This window comes from Bacillus rossius, chromosome 13 (assembly GCF_032445375.1).
Source record: "Bacillus rossius redtenbacheri isolate Brsri chromosome 13, Brsri_v3, whole genome shotgun sequence".
NCBI classification, from domain to species: domain Eukaryota; kingdom Metazoa; phylum Arthropoda; class Insecta; order Phasmatodea; family Bacillidae; genus Bacillus; species Bacillus rossius.
This window is the reverse complement of record NC_086340.1, coordinates 27579739-27596639: the sequence shown is the minus strand read 5'-3', so window position 1 is coordinate 27596639 and position 16901 is coordinate 27579739. Positions and strand designations below refer to the sequence as shown.

Below are 16901 nucleotides of genomic sequence, written 5' to 3'. Positions count from 1 at the left end.
AATATTACATTAGGCCTACAGGAAAATAAATCACACGTATGTTAAGTGTGGCATTTGTAATATAAATGGCATATTAAATTATAGACAAAAATTACTCTAAATTTTGATTACTGTAGTCTTAGGTGCATTGTGGCAAAAAATAAATAAATGCATCGAGACACGTTGCATGGCAGTAAGCACAGAGTTACACAAATATCACGCATTATTTCCAGCAAACGAGATGGACAAGAAGACGCCTACTGGCTTTCAATCATTATTTAACTATGCATTCTTTCTGAAATAAATTTGTTCGGCATTTACTGCACAATTCCCTGAATCACGGAACACAAGGCTAGAATGCGCACGAACTAGCTTATTTATTCCAATACAAAAGAATAATGTTGATTGGAATCACGCATGAATACTCTAAATACTATGAATTCAAACATATTTGTGAAATTACGACGAATTATTTTATTTACTACCACACAAACTGTTCATTAAATCATGCGCCCATTACTTTCAATGGGAAAACATTGTTTATTTACATTCGTGTACGCCCCGTGAGCATCAGATTGCTGGTACGCACTAACCAAGGATAAAACCACATTTTGTCGCTTCTGTTACCAGTTGTTTATTCTGTGGCCCAGTATACAATTCAACTCCAACTCTATGGCATGGTCTTTGTGTTTTGAAAATAAAATATTTTAAAAGTCCCTTGAGGGTAGTAAGGAAAATGTCATCCTAAATAATTAATAGCTTATAAATAAGTCATCGTCTGAAAATAACGATGATGTAATTTCAGTTGATTGTACAATGAATGTTTTGTCTCTATTCTTCTTATAAAACGCAAACTTTGTAGGTAAGTACACACTTCTTTGTTTGGTGTTTGTATAATTTTAAGGTTATTAATTTTTAATAATGGGATTATTTAAAAATTTAACTGTTTAGTCTTTCACCAAATTTTTTTTTAATGTATACTTTTAATTACACTCGTGATAGATGTGATCAGGTAAAAATTATAAATATTGCTAACAATCACTGGTTTTTATCGCTATACGTAATTAAATACTAGGCTGAAGTTGGCTTTATTTTAGCTTTATTTTCCTTCCCCTCATTTCCCCCACCCGGAGATGTGGGCGGAGCCAAGCGGTACAGTACTGAATATACAAAATACAACACGTTCTTATGTACAGTACTGCACATAAAATGTGCAACATGGACTTTTAAAAAAATTGTGCAATGGTACAGCACTACACATACTAAATGCAACACTTTTAGTACTGTATTACACATAAATGTGCAACACGGAAATAAAAGAAATTGCGAAACGGTACAGTACTAAAAATACAAAATGCAACAAATTTTTGTACAGCACAAATCATAAAATGTGCAACAAGTGCTTGAATACTCATACGAAATACAACAAAGAGTACAACACTACACATACAAAATGCAACACGAAAGGAAATGCGAAATGATATGTCATTCTTTTGTGCGTATTGTGTGCTTCACCAAGATAATTCAAAATACTTGGGTACCCACCGTACAGCTCTCTCAAAATCGTGTAAACCAAAATGATAACACAACTTTGAGCCGGGAAACATTGTTTAATTTTTTTCCCATTATAAATCAAGGTGGCAACAATAGATCTGTTAGGCTCTTCTGTTGTGCGCATGGTCTGCTACATAAAAATAGTTATAATTTTGTGGCTGTCAGCGTACAGCACTTACCAAAGGCAGTTGATTCAAAAATATAACACCATTATGCAAAAATACAAAATTCAAATATTTTTTTTACTTAAACTAAATGCTGTACAGATAGAGCTGATATGTCATTCTGTTGTGCGTATTGTGTGCTTTACCAAGAAATTACAAAATGCGATGTACATGCCGTACAGCTCTCTCAAAATCGTCTAAACCAAAATGATAACACAACTCTGAGCCGGGAAACGTTTCATTTCTTTCCCGTCATATATCAAGGTGGCAACAATAGATCTGTTAGGCTCTTCTGTTGTGCGCATGGTCTGCTACATAAAAATAGTTATAATTTTTTAGCTGTCAGCGTACAGCACTTACCAAAGGCAGATGATTCAAAAATATAACACCATTATGCAAAACTACAAAATTCAAATATTTTTTTTTACTTAAACTAAACGCTGTACAGATAGAGCTGATATGTCATTCTGTTGTGCGTATTGTGTGCTTTACCAAGAAATTACAAAATGCGTTGTACATGCCGTACAGCACTCTCAAAATCGTCTAAACCAAAATGATAACACAACTTAGAGCCAGGAAACATTGTTTAATTTTATTCCCGTGATAAATCAAGGTGGCAACAATAGATCTGTTAAGCTCTTCTGTTGTGCGCATGGTCTGCTACATAAAAATGGTTATAATTTTGTGGCTGTCAGCGTACAGCACTTACCAAAGGCAGATGATTCAAAAATATAACACCATTATGCAAAACTACAAAATTCAAATATTTTTTTTAACTTAAACTAAACGCTGTACAGATAGAGCTGATATGTCATTCTGTTGTGCGTATTGTGTGCTTTACCAAGAAATTACAAATTGCGTTGTACATGCCGTACAGCTCTCTCATAATCGTCTAAACCAAAATGATAACACAACTTTGAGCCGGGAAACATTGTTTCATTTTTTTCCCGTCATAAATCAAGGTGGCAACAATAGATCTGTTAGGCTCTTCTGTTGTGCGCATGGTCTGCTACATAAAAATAGTTATAATTTTGTGGCTGTCAGCGTACAGCACTAACCAAATGCAGTTGATTCAAAAATATAACACCATTATGCAAAACAACAAAATTCTAATATTTTTTTTTACTTAAACTAAACGCTGTACAGATACATCTGATATGTCTTTCTATTGTGCGTATTGTGTGTCTTACCAAGAAATTACAAAATGTGTTGTACATGCCGTACAGCTCTCTCAAAATCGTCTAAACCAAAATGATAACACAAGTTTGAGCCGGGAAACATTGTTTCATATTTTTCCCATTATAAATCAAGGTGGCAACAATAGAGGCTCTTCTGTTTTGCGCATGGTATGCTAAATCAAAAAAATTATAAATATGTTGTTTGCAACGAAAAGCACTTACCAAAGGCAGTTGATTCAAAAATATAACACCATTATGCAAAACTACAAAATTCAAATATTTTTTTTTACTTAAACTAAACGCTGTACAGATAGAGCTGATATTTCTTTCTGTTGTGCGTATTGTGTGCTTTACCAAGAAATTACAAATTGCGTTGTACATGCCGTACAGCTCTCTCAAAATCGTCTAAACCAAAATGATAACACAACTTTGAGTCGGGAAACATTGTTTCATTTTTTTCCCGTCATAAATCAAGGTGGCAACAATAGATCTGTTAGGCTCTTCTGATGTGCGCATGGTCTGCTACATAAAAATAGTTATAATTTTGTGGCTGTCAGCGTACAGCACTTACCAAAGGCAGTTGATTCAAAAATATAACACCATTATGAAAACTACAAAATTCAAATATTTTTTTTTACTTAAACTTGATAACTTTTCGTAATTAATCAAAATTTTATTTTATACTTACACACATACATGTTCTTGTTATTTCCATAGACAAAACGATAACAGTTTCTTTCTATCAACACAAAATAAAAACCGTCAATTTATATAAACAAACATAAACGGAAAATGGATACAATGGATGGCGCTAAATTTGAATTCATTTTAACACGCCCCTCTCAAATTTTTGCGTCTCTACAGACTTTTAATCCCATTGCTTCTGCATGACGATGATGCGCAGGTCCTGGAAGCGGCTTTGTGAGAGCATCAGCAGGCATTATTTCTGTTGGTATATATCTTAAACTTAGTTCATCATTTTTCAACAATTGACGCACAAAATGGTATCTTGTAGCAATAAGTTTAGTGCGTGAGTGACAAGTAGCATTTTCTGCAATGTATTTCGCACCTCTGTTGTCTGTTCCGAGATCTATTTTTGATAAATCAATCAAGTTCAATTCCAACATTAAATTTCATAAATACAAAGCTTCGCGAGCTGTTTCTGACAAGGCTACATATTCAGCTTCAGTGGACGAAATCGCAACTGATTTCTGTTTCTTCGCTCAAGTGTTCCATCGGGCTTTAATTTATTTTTAAGAACAATTTTACTTGTGATAACTGCTCTATGTTTAGGACGTTCAACTATTTCCCAAGTATTATATTTTATCAAACCTCGAATTTCTTCAGAGATAGCTTTCATCCATTCAGCTGCTTCGTTTCCAGTCATAGCTTCTTTCAGTGTTATGTTAACCAAGTTTGCTTTGTCGAGTATGTCAATTTCATTTTCTACACCATCAACAAATATTTCATCATCACTCAGAACTCCTTGCGTTCCAGTATGGTTATAATTTTCATATTCTTCTTGATCTTCATTTACTTTTGCTGTTGGTCCAGTGTTATAAATTTTACGCGGTCTTCCTCGTTTTCCTAATCTCTCCAATCGTGGTCTTCCGGGCATTTTATGCAAAATTGGCTGAAAAATTTCATCTTGTGCCTGTTCTTTTTTATTTATTTGCTCATTTCCTATTTCTTCATTTTCTTCCTGAATTTTATTTTGCATATGTACACATTCAAAATCATCTTTATTACTCTCAATGGTTTTACTTCCCTTTTCTTCATTCAAAAATTGGTTTTCCAGTATTCGTACATCTCTTGCTACAACAACTTTCCTTTCGACTGGAATCCATACTCGGTAGCCTTTCGATTCTTCAGAATAACCTACCAGCACACCTTCTTGTGATCGTGAATCAAATTTTGATTTTCCTAATCCTTTTTCCAAAACAAATGTTTTTGCGCCAAACACTTTCAAGTTACTCAAGTCCGGCACTTCTTTGTTCCAAGCTTCAAATGGAGAATGACTGTCTAGACTAGATGTTGGGCACCTGTTTCTCAAATAATTTGAAGTAGATACTGCTTCAGCCCAAAATCCATGACCTAATCCAGAACTTATCATAAGACATTGTGCCATTTCAACTAATGTTCTATTTTTTCGTTCTGCCATTCCATTTTGTTGTGGTGTATAAGGAACTGTCAGACGTCGACGAATACCACTTTTCTTTAAGAAATCATCAAATTCCTTATTGCAATATTCTTTACCGTTGTCTGACATCAAACATTTTATTTTACGACCAGTTTGTGTTTCAACACAAACTTTGTATTCCTTAAAAACTCGAAAAACATCACTTTTATTTCTAATGAATCGAACTTCACACCAACGAGTGCTATTGTCAATGAATGTCACGAAATACCTAGCGTGTCCTAATGACTCTGTTCTTGATGGTCCCCAGACGTCGGTATGTATTAATTCCAATATGTTTGTACATTTTTCAGATTTCTTGGGAAATGGCAAGGCGGTCATTTTTCTTCGTAAACATACCTCACATGTTCACAACTGCTTTTCTCCATTTAGCTTTATTCCAACAGCTAATCTTTTTCGCGGAATCTTTAACAAGTCTTCTTCATTCAAATGACCAAGACGATGATGCCATAACTTCAAACTAGCAGAATTATCATTTGCAACATTTGTTTGTTCTCTACTACCGCAAACATAGTATAGATTTCCAACTCTTTGTGCTAACAGTTTTATCTTACCATCTTTCCCGAAAACTGTTGCACCAGTTTTGTGAAAAGTGACTGTATTTTTGTGATCAGTGATTCTCGCAACAGATAACAAATTTGTTCTCAATTCTTTTACTAACAGTGTATCATTTAGTTTTACCGACCTGTTTACTTTCCCATCCGTAGTAGTAACTTGCGCAGTTCCTTTTGCAACAATTTCAGTCTCCGCACTGCTAGCTAACAAAACTTTTCCATTTGTTGATGACATATTTAGAAACGCTGCTTCATTACAACACATGTGAGACGTGCAACCACTATCCAGACACCATCGATCATCGCTTGATGTAATCTTCGTATGTAAAGATTCCTCGGTAATTTTCTCTTTGATTTTGAACACATCTTCAACTTGAGATTCAACTTTTGACGAAAATTCTTGACCATCATCACTTAGTTTTCTGGGACAATCAATTGCCTTATGTCCTATTTTATTACATTTAAAACAGTTGTATTTGAAAGGCCTATTAAAATCACTATTGTATCTGCGTGGACTTCCTCGATATTACTTGAAACTTTTCTGATTTTTCCTTACCCACATAACCTCAGAATCGTCTGTATCTCGTTGATTTTTAGCTTCATACCTTTCGATAATTTTTTCTCGAAGAACATCCGGTTTTGGCAATTCGTTTTGAGACTCCATTGCACATCTCAACATTTCAAAACTTGGTGGTAGTGCGTTTAGAAGTAACGTTGATTGTAAATCATTGTGCATCTGAACGCCCATAGCTGACAGTTTTGCAATTATATCGAAAAACTCCATCAGTTGTGTGTGGAAATCATCATTTTCCCTTATTTTGTACGAAGTTACGCGTTTTAATAAACTTGCCCTTTTTACTGGTTCTGTGAAAGCATATTCTGACTTTAACTTATCCCAAACTTGTTTTGAAGTTTTTAAACCTTTTACCATACGTAATAAACTGGGATCTATTGCAATTATTAGATCTGATTTTGCTTTAGCATCATCATCCTCCCACTTTTCAAGGTCTTGTAGTGAAGCGTCCTTACCTTCAACTGGTTCTGGTCTTAGCTTTCTTCCATTTACGTATACCCATGTTCCATTTTTAACCATCACAGCTTCAATTTGAATTGCCCAAGTATCGTAGTTCTCCTTTGTGAGAGGTTTAATCGAACTCGACGAAAACATCTTAAAAAACGTATTAAGTCTGATCAAATTTTCACGAAGCACAACTTTTACATTCAGTGGATCAACAATTTATATTTTAAGCACTCTGGGCCCATAACCTGATAACTTTTCGTAATTAATCACAATTTTATTTTATACTTACACACATACATGTTCTTGTTATTTCCATAGACAAAACGATAACAGTTTCTTTCTATCAACACAAAATAAAAACCGTCAATTTATATAAACAAACATAAACGGAAAATCAATACAATGGATGGCGCTAAATTTGAATTCATTTTAACAATTTGTGACGGGAAAAAAATGAAACATTGTTTCCTGGCTCTAAGTTGTGTTATCATTTTGGTTTAGACGATTTTGAGAGAGCTGTACGGCATGCACAACACATTTTGTAATTTCTTGGTCAAGCACACAATACGCACAACAGAATGACATATCAGCTCTATCTGTACAGCGTTTAGTTTAAGTAAAAAAAAAATTTGAAATTTGTATTACTGCATTATGGTGTTATATTTTTGAATCGGATGACTTTGGGAAATGCTGTTAGCTGCAAAAAACATATTTATAATTTTTTTGATGTAGCATACCATGCGCACAACAGAAGAGCCTAACAGATCTATTGTTGCCACCTTGTTTATAATGGGAAAAAATGAAACAATGTTTCCCGGCTCAAAGTTGTGTTATCATTTTGGTTTAGACGATTTTGAGAGAGCTGTACGGTTTGTACAACGCAATTTGTAATTTCTTGGTAAAGCACACAATACGCACAACAGAAAGACATATCAGCTCTATCTGTACAGCATTTAGTTTAAGTAAAAAAAAATATTTGAATTTTGTAGTTTTGCATAATGGTGTTATATTTTTGAATCAACTGCCTTTGGTAAGTGCTGTACGCTGACAGCCACAAAATTATAACTATTTTTATGTAGCAGACCATGCGCACAACAGAAGAGCCTAACAGATCTATTGTTGCCACCTTGATTTATGACGGGAAATAAATGAAACAAAGTTTCTCAGCTCAAAGTTGTGTTATCATTTTGGTTTAGACGATTTTGAGAGAGCTGTACGGCATGTACAACGCATTTTGTAATTTCTTGGTAAAGCACACAATACGCACAACAGAAAGACATATCAGCTCTATCTGTACAGCGTTTCGTTTAAGTAAAAAAAAATATTTGAATTTTGTATTACTGCATTATGGAGTTATATTTTTGAATCTGATGCCTTTGGAAAATGCTGTTCGCTGCAAACAACATATAAATAATTTTTTTGATGTCGCATATCATGCGCACAACAGAAGAGCCTAACAGATCTATTGTTGCCACCTTGATTTATAATGGGAAAAAAATGAAACAATGTTTCCCGGCTCAAAGTTGTGTTATCATTTTGGTTTAGACGATTTTGAGAGTGCTGTACGGCATGTACAACTTATTTTGTAATTTCTTGGTAAAGCACACAATACGCACAACAGAAAGAAATATCAGCTCTATCTGTACAGCGTTTAGTTTAAGAAAAAAAATTATTTGAATTTTGTAGTTTTGCATAATGGTGTTATATTTTTGAATCAACTGCCTTTGGTAAGTGCTGTACGCTGACAGCCACAAAATTATAACTTTTTTTATGTAGCAGACCATGCGCACAACAGAAGAGCCTAACAGATCTATTGTTGCCACCTTGATATATGACGGGAAAAAAATGAAACAATGTTTCCCGGCTCAAAGTTGTGTTATCATTTTGGTTTAGACGATTTTGAGAGAGCTGTACGGCATGTACATCGCATTTTGTAATTTCTTGGTAAAGCACACAATACGCACAACAGAATGACATATCAGCTCTATCTGTACAGCGTTTAGTTTAAGTAAAAAAAAAATATTTTAATTTTGTATTTTTGCATAATGGTGTTATATTTTTGAATCAACTGCCTTTGGTAAGTGCTGTATGCTGACAGCCACAAAATTATAACTATTTTTATGTAGCAGACCATGCGCACAACAGAAGAGCCTAACAGATCTATTGTTGCCACCTTGATTTATAATGGGAAAAAAATGAAACAATGTTTCCCGGCTCAAAGTTGTGTTATCATTTTGGTTTAGACGATTTTGAGAGAGCTGTACGGTGGGTACCCAAGTATTTTGAATTTTCTTGGTGAAGCACACAATACGCACAAAAGAATGACATATCATTTCGCATTTCCTTTTCGTGTTGCATTTTGTATGTGTAGTGTTGTACTCTTTGTTGTATTTCGTATGAGTATTCAAGCACTTGTTGCACATTTTATGATTTGTGCTGCACAAAAATTTGTTGCATTTTGTATGTGCAGTACTGTACCGTTGCACAAATTTTTTTATTTCCGTGTTGCACATTTATGTGTAATACAGTACTAAAAGTGTTGCATTTTGTATGTGTAGTGCTGTACCATTTCACAATTTTTTTAAAGTCCGTGTTGCACATTTTATGTGCAGTGCTGTACATAAGAACGTGTTGTATTTTGTATATTCAGTACTGTACCGCTTGGCTCCGCCCACATCTCCGGGTGGGGGAAATGAGGGGAAGGAAAATAAAGCTAGAATAAAGCCAACTTCAGCCTAGTAATTAAATTGCATGCGGTAATTTTATAAAGTAGTATCTGTTATGAAAAAATAATATATAAAAAAATTACAAATCACGAGTAATGTATCTAATTATAGAGACTTACTTTACTGAAGAAAAATAAAAAAAAATATATATATATTAATTAAAATTCTAAAATGCCTTTTTTATACTTCCTGACTTGTTTTACAATAAGTCAACAAAAATGTGTTGTGATACTTCAAGTAGTTAACCAGTGATATACTATTTTAACTAATTGTATAGTTAATTTCCTCGTTACAAATACGATGATATTGTAAGAAAATTTTCTTTATTAAACTAACTTTTATGTATCATAAACTATACCATAGCTCTACCTATTCAAGTATAGAACATGATACCGAAGATATATTTTCCACGGTACCTTATTGTTTACACTAAAATCCTGTATGGTTTAGTAGAACAAAGTGGAGTTCAAAAGGTACAGATCCAATTTAAAAGAAGATTTCAGACATTTAAAAAATTGTAAACTCAAAACACCATCATTGTTACATAAGCCTATGGCAAAGGAATGGTCAAAAATTCAAGTCAGCATGATTCCACCATCATTTAACAAATAATAATAATTAAAAAAAAAAACAGTTTTCCATTGATGGGGCTTTTGGGGTGTTTACAATTCAGTGACATGTGTTTACAGTATATCCACATTCTGGCTGGAATGTCAGAGAAAATCAGAGAAGGTGGAATTGGTCAGGGAAAGTTAGATAATTTGCTTGAAATACTGGAAAAGTCTTGAAAATTCTCCGTTGACAGTAATCTAAAAGTAAAATATGCCAGTGTGCCACCACCCAGACAGAAAATATGTATATTTATTCAGGGAGTTTTTAGTGCCTATTCATACACACTGGTGTATACATAAACTGGTGTATACAAGGTGTGGGCATGTGTGTGTGTATGTGAGAATGTGAATCGTGATTTTTTGCAAATGGGAAATTTTTTGACCATTACTTTCAGGTAGAGATGTGAATGGTAAAATTTTCTAGAAGAATGTTACAAAATAATTTTCTGAATTTTTTTGTTCCATTACCAATATATATGTATTTACATAATTTAAAATTAGTCAATATACATCATACTAAATTTCCGTTGTGCAGATTGGTAGGTACAGTTTAAACTAACAACTTTTTTTTTTTATATTCCTAGCAGTTGGTAGAGGGTGGAATGGGTCCTGACCAATTTTCAAATATTGTGGGAGTTATCAGGTGGTAAAGAAAGACAATTTTTTTTTGGTTCAGTTTGTATAAAAAGTTGATGTAATTAATTATTTTTGTTTCTTTGAAGCTATAATCAGTTGCTAACCTGGATTTTGCAGAAAAATTTCCAAACAAATACTTTTCTGATAGATTTTTCGGACCATCAGGCTTCTCCGACAAACACATTTCATTGCTGCCCCGCCCCCACTTAAGCCACTTCACACATCCTTCATAATGGGCGGAGTGATGGCACCGTGCCTTGGGTCAAGCAGCTGGCACCAATCATGCGTCGGTCGAATCCCGTTCATGCTGACCTTACCCCAGGCGGGATGCAAAACCACGACTTGCCATTATGGCGTATTCTCTCTGATGACATGTCCGGTGTTTATTTATTTATTTATTTACTATCCGTGTGCCCGATGGGAAAGTCAGTTGTGTTCAGCTTTTTTGACAGGAATTTCTATATTTCTAGCTTCAAAAATGACAAATTTCCATAAAAACCTTCATTCCACTATTTAACCCACTTAGGGGGATGAACTTTCAAAATACTTTCTTTTAGTGTTCACCTATGTTATATATGGAACTCCTGTGCAAAATTTCATGCTTCTAGACCTGCACCAGTTTAAGCTGTGCGTTGTCTGTCTTCGTTAGAGTTTTATTAAGTAGATTTATTTATTCCGTTGAGCCTTTGATTATGGTAGGTACCATAATGCTATGGAACATGAATCAGTGTAATATTTACTAAAATAAAAGTTATGCGTTGGGAAATAATATGTAAATACCTTTAAAACAAGTTTCAGAATTTTTTATATTTAGTTACACAAATACATTATTTTATTATACACACATCTGTTACAAATTTATTCATGTTTAGCATTAACAGAATGTATACATATGGACACTAAACAATTATGATAACTTTCCAATAACAGTTCAGCTGTTCACTTGTTCTTGTGATGTTTTTGGAAACTTTATTTTCCATTCTTGTTGGTGATCATCATTCAATGGTCTCCATATTCTTTTTAAAGAATACATCAATACATACTTGCAAGCACTGTGTACATGAATTGATGAAAATATGAGTTGAGTTCATCAAGTTTCTCATGAAAATAAGCTCTATTAAGTTATCCTGAACAGCTCTGTCGTTGTTTTGAGACATGCTAGTAAGTACAGGAAACGGACGTTCCAGGAAAAATGAAGTAGCCCTAAACACTGATACAATTTGCATCATGTATGAACACTTAGCAGTGGAAATTGTATTGTTAAAAATATTCACATCATATTCATTTATGTGTATTAACTTCTTATTACTATTTTTTTTTTAATAATTACACCAATCCTTTTTAAGCGGAAGTGTATTGTGCTTAAATTAAGTACTTGTTAATATGTAGTTAGTATACCCTCATTCCATTTACCAGCTATATATAATCGAGCTGCTGTGTAACTTATGTCTATATTTACATAAAATTAGGTCCTATTTTTTGTTTTTCGTTTCTGACTTCAGTACAGAAAGTAACTAAGTGCAGTTTTTTTAACATTTAATGATAACTTCACAACCATTATTTCACACATTTCATTTCTTAAATTGGTATTGTTTCAGTAACATTATCTGTGTCTTGTCTCATAAATTGTGAAGGAGTTAGTATATTCAGTGCAAGCCCAGCTTTTCTGTACTCCCGTTGAGGTATCTTGCCACCACCTTGTGTGGCTCTGTAGAGGTGTTTAATTAATGCTACTGGCCACCTGCTGGGACGAGTCATCTCTTGGCATGTGACCAGCTTATGTTAATGTACTCTGCTTTCATCATCGTTAATACTCGGGACAAACTGTTGTCTTTAGTTCATTACACTGTACCACTGTGTTTACGTGATATATTTTTTTTTAAATTTAAAATTCTTTTTTCCTGTACATATGTGTTAAGTTTAAAACTTGATGTACTGTGTAACTAGTTTGGTTCGGATGTAACATTAGTTATTTATTCTATCAATTTCATGAATGCATGGGAACCTGAAAGTTTGCAAGTTCAGTTGTTAGGTATTGCTTACTTGGTGAGTAAACTTTATTAAAAATATATATTTTTTTCTTATGAAGTCGCTTTTGTTTTAGAATATTTTTCATTGAACATGGGATTCCTGTAAATCAGTGGTTCCCAACCTTTTTTTGATCAGGGACCACTTTAATTTTATTATTATTAGCAGGGACCACAAGGTTAAAAAATAATTTGTATCAATCTAAAAATAAACTTTAAGACTAATCGTTCAATGTTAATCGAAATGTTTAACATAAGCAATTTTAAAACCAAAATAAACACTAATTAACAGTGTTATGATTTAAAACATATTTTTAGTACACAATTCAGTTTGCATCAATGAGATTTTTGAGCTTGCATCTTCTGTACAAGATCTTGAATTCTTAGGGGTAATATTTTTGCTAAAAGCTACACGAATATCATCATTTACTTTCAGTCGATTCCTGGATTTGTTTTTAATGATCAGTAATAAAGAAAATCCTTGTTCGCATAAATAACTTGTTGAGAAAACCATAAGATAGCGCAAAGCGAGTTCTCGAATTTTAGTTTATGAAATTGCTTTCTTACACCAAAACATCTCCAAAGAATCAGATTCAAAAGCGTCCTTACAGTTCCTGTCATTTTGTAATTCAATAAGTTCTTCTTGGATTTCTTCTGCAACTTCTCTAGCGTTAGTGCCAAAAGGGTTGGGTATCAGTTTTTGGTCCATATTAGCTTCTGTATTGTTATATTCTGGGAAGTAACGGTTGAATTCATCAACCAACATTTGAAAATGACATTTGCTGTTTTTTTTGTATGCTTTCCCTAAACATGACATACTTTATGTCGTCAAGGAGTGCCTTTAATGTTGCAAACGCACTATACTTGCTCTCGCCAACTTGACTAATCCATAACTTAAGTTTGCAAATAAAAGCACGAAGTTTATCGTGAAAATTAAAAATATTTGCAACACCTTCTAATTGTCTGTTTCCTGAACCTTGCATTTGCAAGTTCAACTTGTTTAAGTTTGTAAAAATATCTACAAGATATGCCAAATTAATCTGGGATGTCAAATCAGAAAACTGTACTAGTAAGTCTTCCATTTTTTTCTCACCTAGAAATAACTCAATCTCTCCTCTCAGCTCGTATAATCTTTCCAGCATATTGCCTTTCGACAACCAACAAACCTCTGTGTGAAAGAGGAGGTTCTCATGGTTGGAGTCCATTTCAGTGCACAGTTTTTTAAAAAGGCGTGAATTTAAGGCACTGCTTTTAATGACATTTACTACTTTTATGGCCAATTTCATTGTGTCATTAAGGCATTTAGGAAGAGTCTTGGAATCTAACGCCTGGCGATGAAGGATACAATGTGATGTTAATTTGGACGGATTACTCTGTTCGATTAACGTTGCTAGACCGGAATGTGATCCTAACATCGCAGGAGCACCATCCGTACTGAAGCCGACTAGCTTTTCCCACATAATGCCATATTTCTGGTAATATCCAGTTATTATATTCATGACGTCGATACCTCTTGATGTCATTTCCAGTTCCTGAGAAAACAACAGTTCTTCTTTGATTATTATGTCGTCGTCTAAAAAGCGGACAATAACGAGTAACTGAGCACAATTAGAAATGTCAGTGGATTCATCGCACTGCAAAGCGAAGAATGGCGACATTTTAATTCTTGAAACAAGTTGCTCCTCGATATAATTTTACATGAGTTCAATTCTAGCTTTCACCATGTTGTTCGACAAAGGTACTTATATCTTGTAATTTTTTTTTTGCTTCTAACCCTAAAACTTCTTCGACGGCTTTGATCAAACAAGGTTTCACAAGAGTTTCTCCTATTGTGTGAGGCTTTGTTGATTGTGCTATTAATTTCGATATCTCAAACGATGCTACTAATGTTTTTTCAGATGATGCATATCTTGTACCACTAGGCCCGAGTTTCATTTTTTTTTAATTCTCCAATTTTCCTGAAAGAACTCTGGTGGTCGGTCAGAAAAATTTGGATGAATCGTTTCTAGGTGAAGTTTTAATTTCGCTGGCTTCAAGGCTTCGTTCGCGAGAACAGTTGTGCATAAAACACATTGTGGTTTTATTTCTCCATTACTTTCTATCGAAGTAAATCCAAATTTAATGTAACTATTATCATATTTTATCTTAGGCGGCATTTTCTGAAAACAAAACCAAAATGCAATAGAATGTACCTACACTGTTATGCTTATATTATGTTTTATGCTAAGTAAAAGAATAAAAAATAATATAGCTAAATTGTTTCATAAAATAAATCATTAAATAAATAAATATAAACTGCCTTCCAAAAAATTCTAACCTCGCTATCATTTTTTTTACAAACTTAAATCTTTACTACACAATTTAAAAAATAATGTTGTCTAATCGTTAAAAACAAGGGTCTTGGTAGGTACGGTACCTTATTTCCCTTGACCTCTTGGTGCCAGCCTCAAATTGTCTAATTCTATACTAAAAGTGCCAAGTCATTTTTAAATGAATTACATATCTGGAGTTAAATATTAATAACTTTTTTACCTTTAATAACTTTTTTACCTTTAAGTATGGAAGTATAAATTTTTACATCTTATAAATACATTATTCTTTGTCATTTTTTAAGATTAAATAAAACATATAATGCATTATTTATTTATTTTATTTTAAAGTTCTCATGAAAAAGTTATATTATTTTTAATGGATTGGCGTGCGAATAGGGCATGGTTATCAAAGTAATATTCTTGGCACTAAGAATTTCGTGGGAAAATATAATCACTACAACTATAACAAAAATGATTTTCAACGCACAATAAACAAAAATAAAGAATAACTGGCAATTTATAATATCCACGAAACTGCTTATTATTTTTTAATAAAGCAACTTAATAATTTCTTTGCCAGAAATATATAATTTTTGTAAATATTTGCAAAATAAATTTTTATAAGCAGGAACACACATTCTTATGCAGAAAATAATTAACACTTACAATTTACAAAAGAATCAAAAGATAATTTTTTTAAAAATAAAAGTTGAATTTCTCACAACGGAAAGTTAAATTCAAAACGAAGAAATGCGCTCAAACGCAGTAGCAATCTGTTTCACATGCTGTTCGAAAACAGCATGAGAACCCTGCTCTCTATCAGGGAAGGAAGACAGAAGCGTGACAGCTCTGCTCTCTATTTTGAGAAAAAGCAATTCAATAGTAGGGCCAGTCAAACCGACAACGGTAGAGTGCGCTGCAAGTGTCGTAAATGCGTCTTTGAAAGAAAGAAATATTCGTACGACAGAGAAAAGGCGATTTATCCTACTTTGGCATTAAAAGAGTTAACGGTGTTTTTATTTCGTTATGAAAAACCTAAAACAGCATAATAACAATCCAACAATTTTATGATAGCATATTTATAAGAATTGTTATGGCTGGCTCCACTTTTTAATTTGGGAGGCCAGTGTTCTTTTACTATCTTAATTTTTAATTTCATATCGCTTTATTTTATTTATAGGTAATTAGGTTTTCAACTAATTGTACCTAACTGTTGTGAACATTTGTAATACACAAACACAAGAATCATACGTAAACTAACGTCCACATTCTGTTTTGTAATAGCATGTTTTTATTAAAAAAGTTTAACAGAGAAAAATGCGTAGCCTACATACCCTGTTCATATTTTATCAAAATATCCATAAGAATATCGAGGAGTTACAGCTAAACAGAATCACTAACACAACACAGCTGAGCAAAACAAAAGAAAACGAACGATTGACTGACCGGCTTGTGCCATAATGTTTAGTCAGTTGCTTGCCCTTCCCCCGTTCGCCAGCGCGTCGCACTCTCTTTTGTTCACCGACCGACGCGCGTTCATTCAAAGTTTGAAATCTTTCACGGACCATATTTTATCTCTCACGGACCACCGATGGTCCGCGGACCACTGGTTGGGAACCACTGCTGTAAATGGATGTGGTTTTTATCGTTTCTAGTTGGTACGGCTCTGTCTCAGAGGCTGGGTGGGTTTTTCGATTGTATTGTCATTACTTTTAAATATAATTGAAATGTTTTTTTTTTAATTTTAATTTTTATTTTTGGAAGCAATGCCAAAAGTAAATAAAGACAAAAGGGTAAAGCGAAAAAAAAAACAAAAACAGATTCTGACATCTTGAAAGCATGTAGTCTATTGATAAAGTTAAAAGCTCATTGTCAATGCTAATTCTAACCATTCAGCAAACAGCTCAACACTCCGTCACTAATATTGCTAAAGGCCCTTTGA

General features: G+C 33.6%; 1 protein-coding gene across 1 annotated transcript in view; it reads left to right on the top strand.

The window, feature by feature from the left end:
* Positions 1–619: 619 nt before the first annotated feature.
* The window catches only part of LOC134538404 (equilibrative nucleoside transporter 1), a 58221-nt gene continuing 41939 nt past the window's right edge, over positions 620–16901 (top strand). Inside the window, exon 1 of the mRNA XM_063379703.1 lies at positions 620–841. The gene's annotated coding sequence lies outside the window, so the exon portion shown is untranslated. The remainder of the gene's footprint in view (positions 842–16901) is intronic.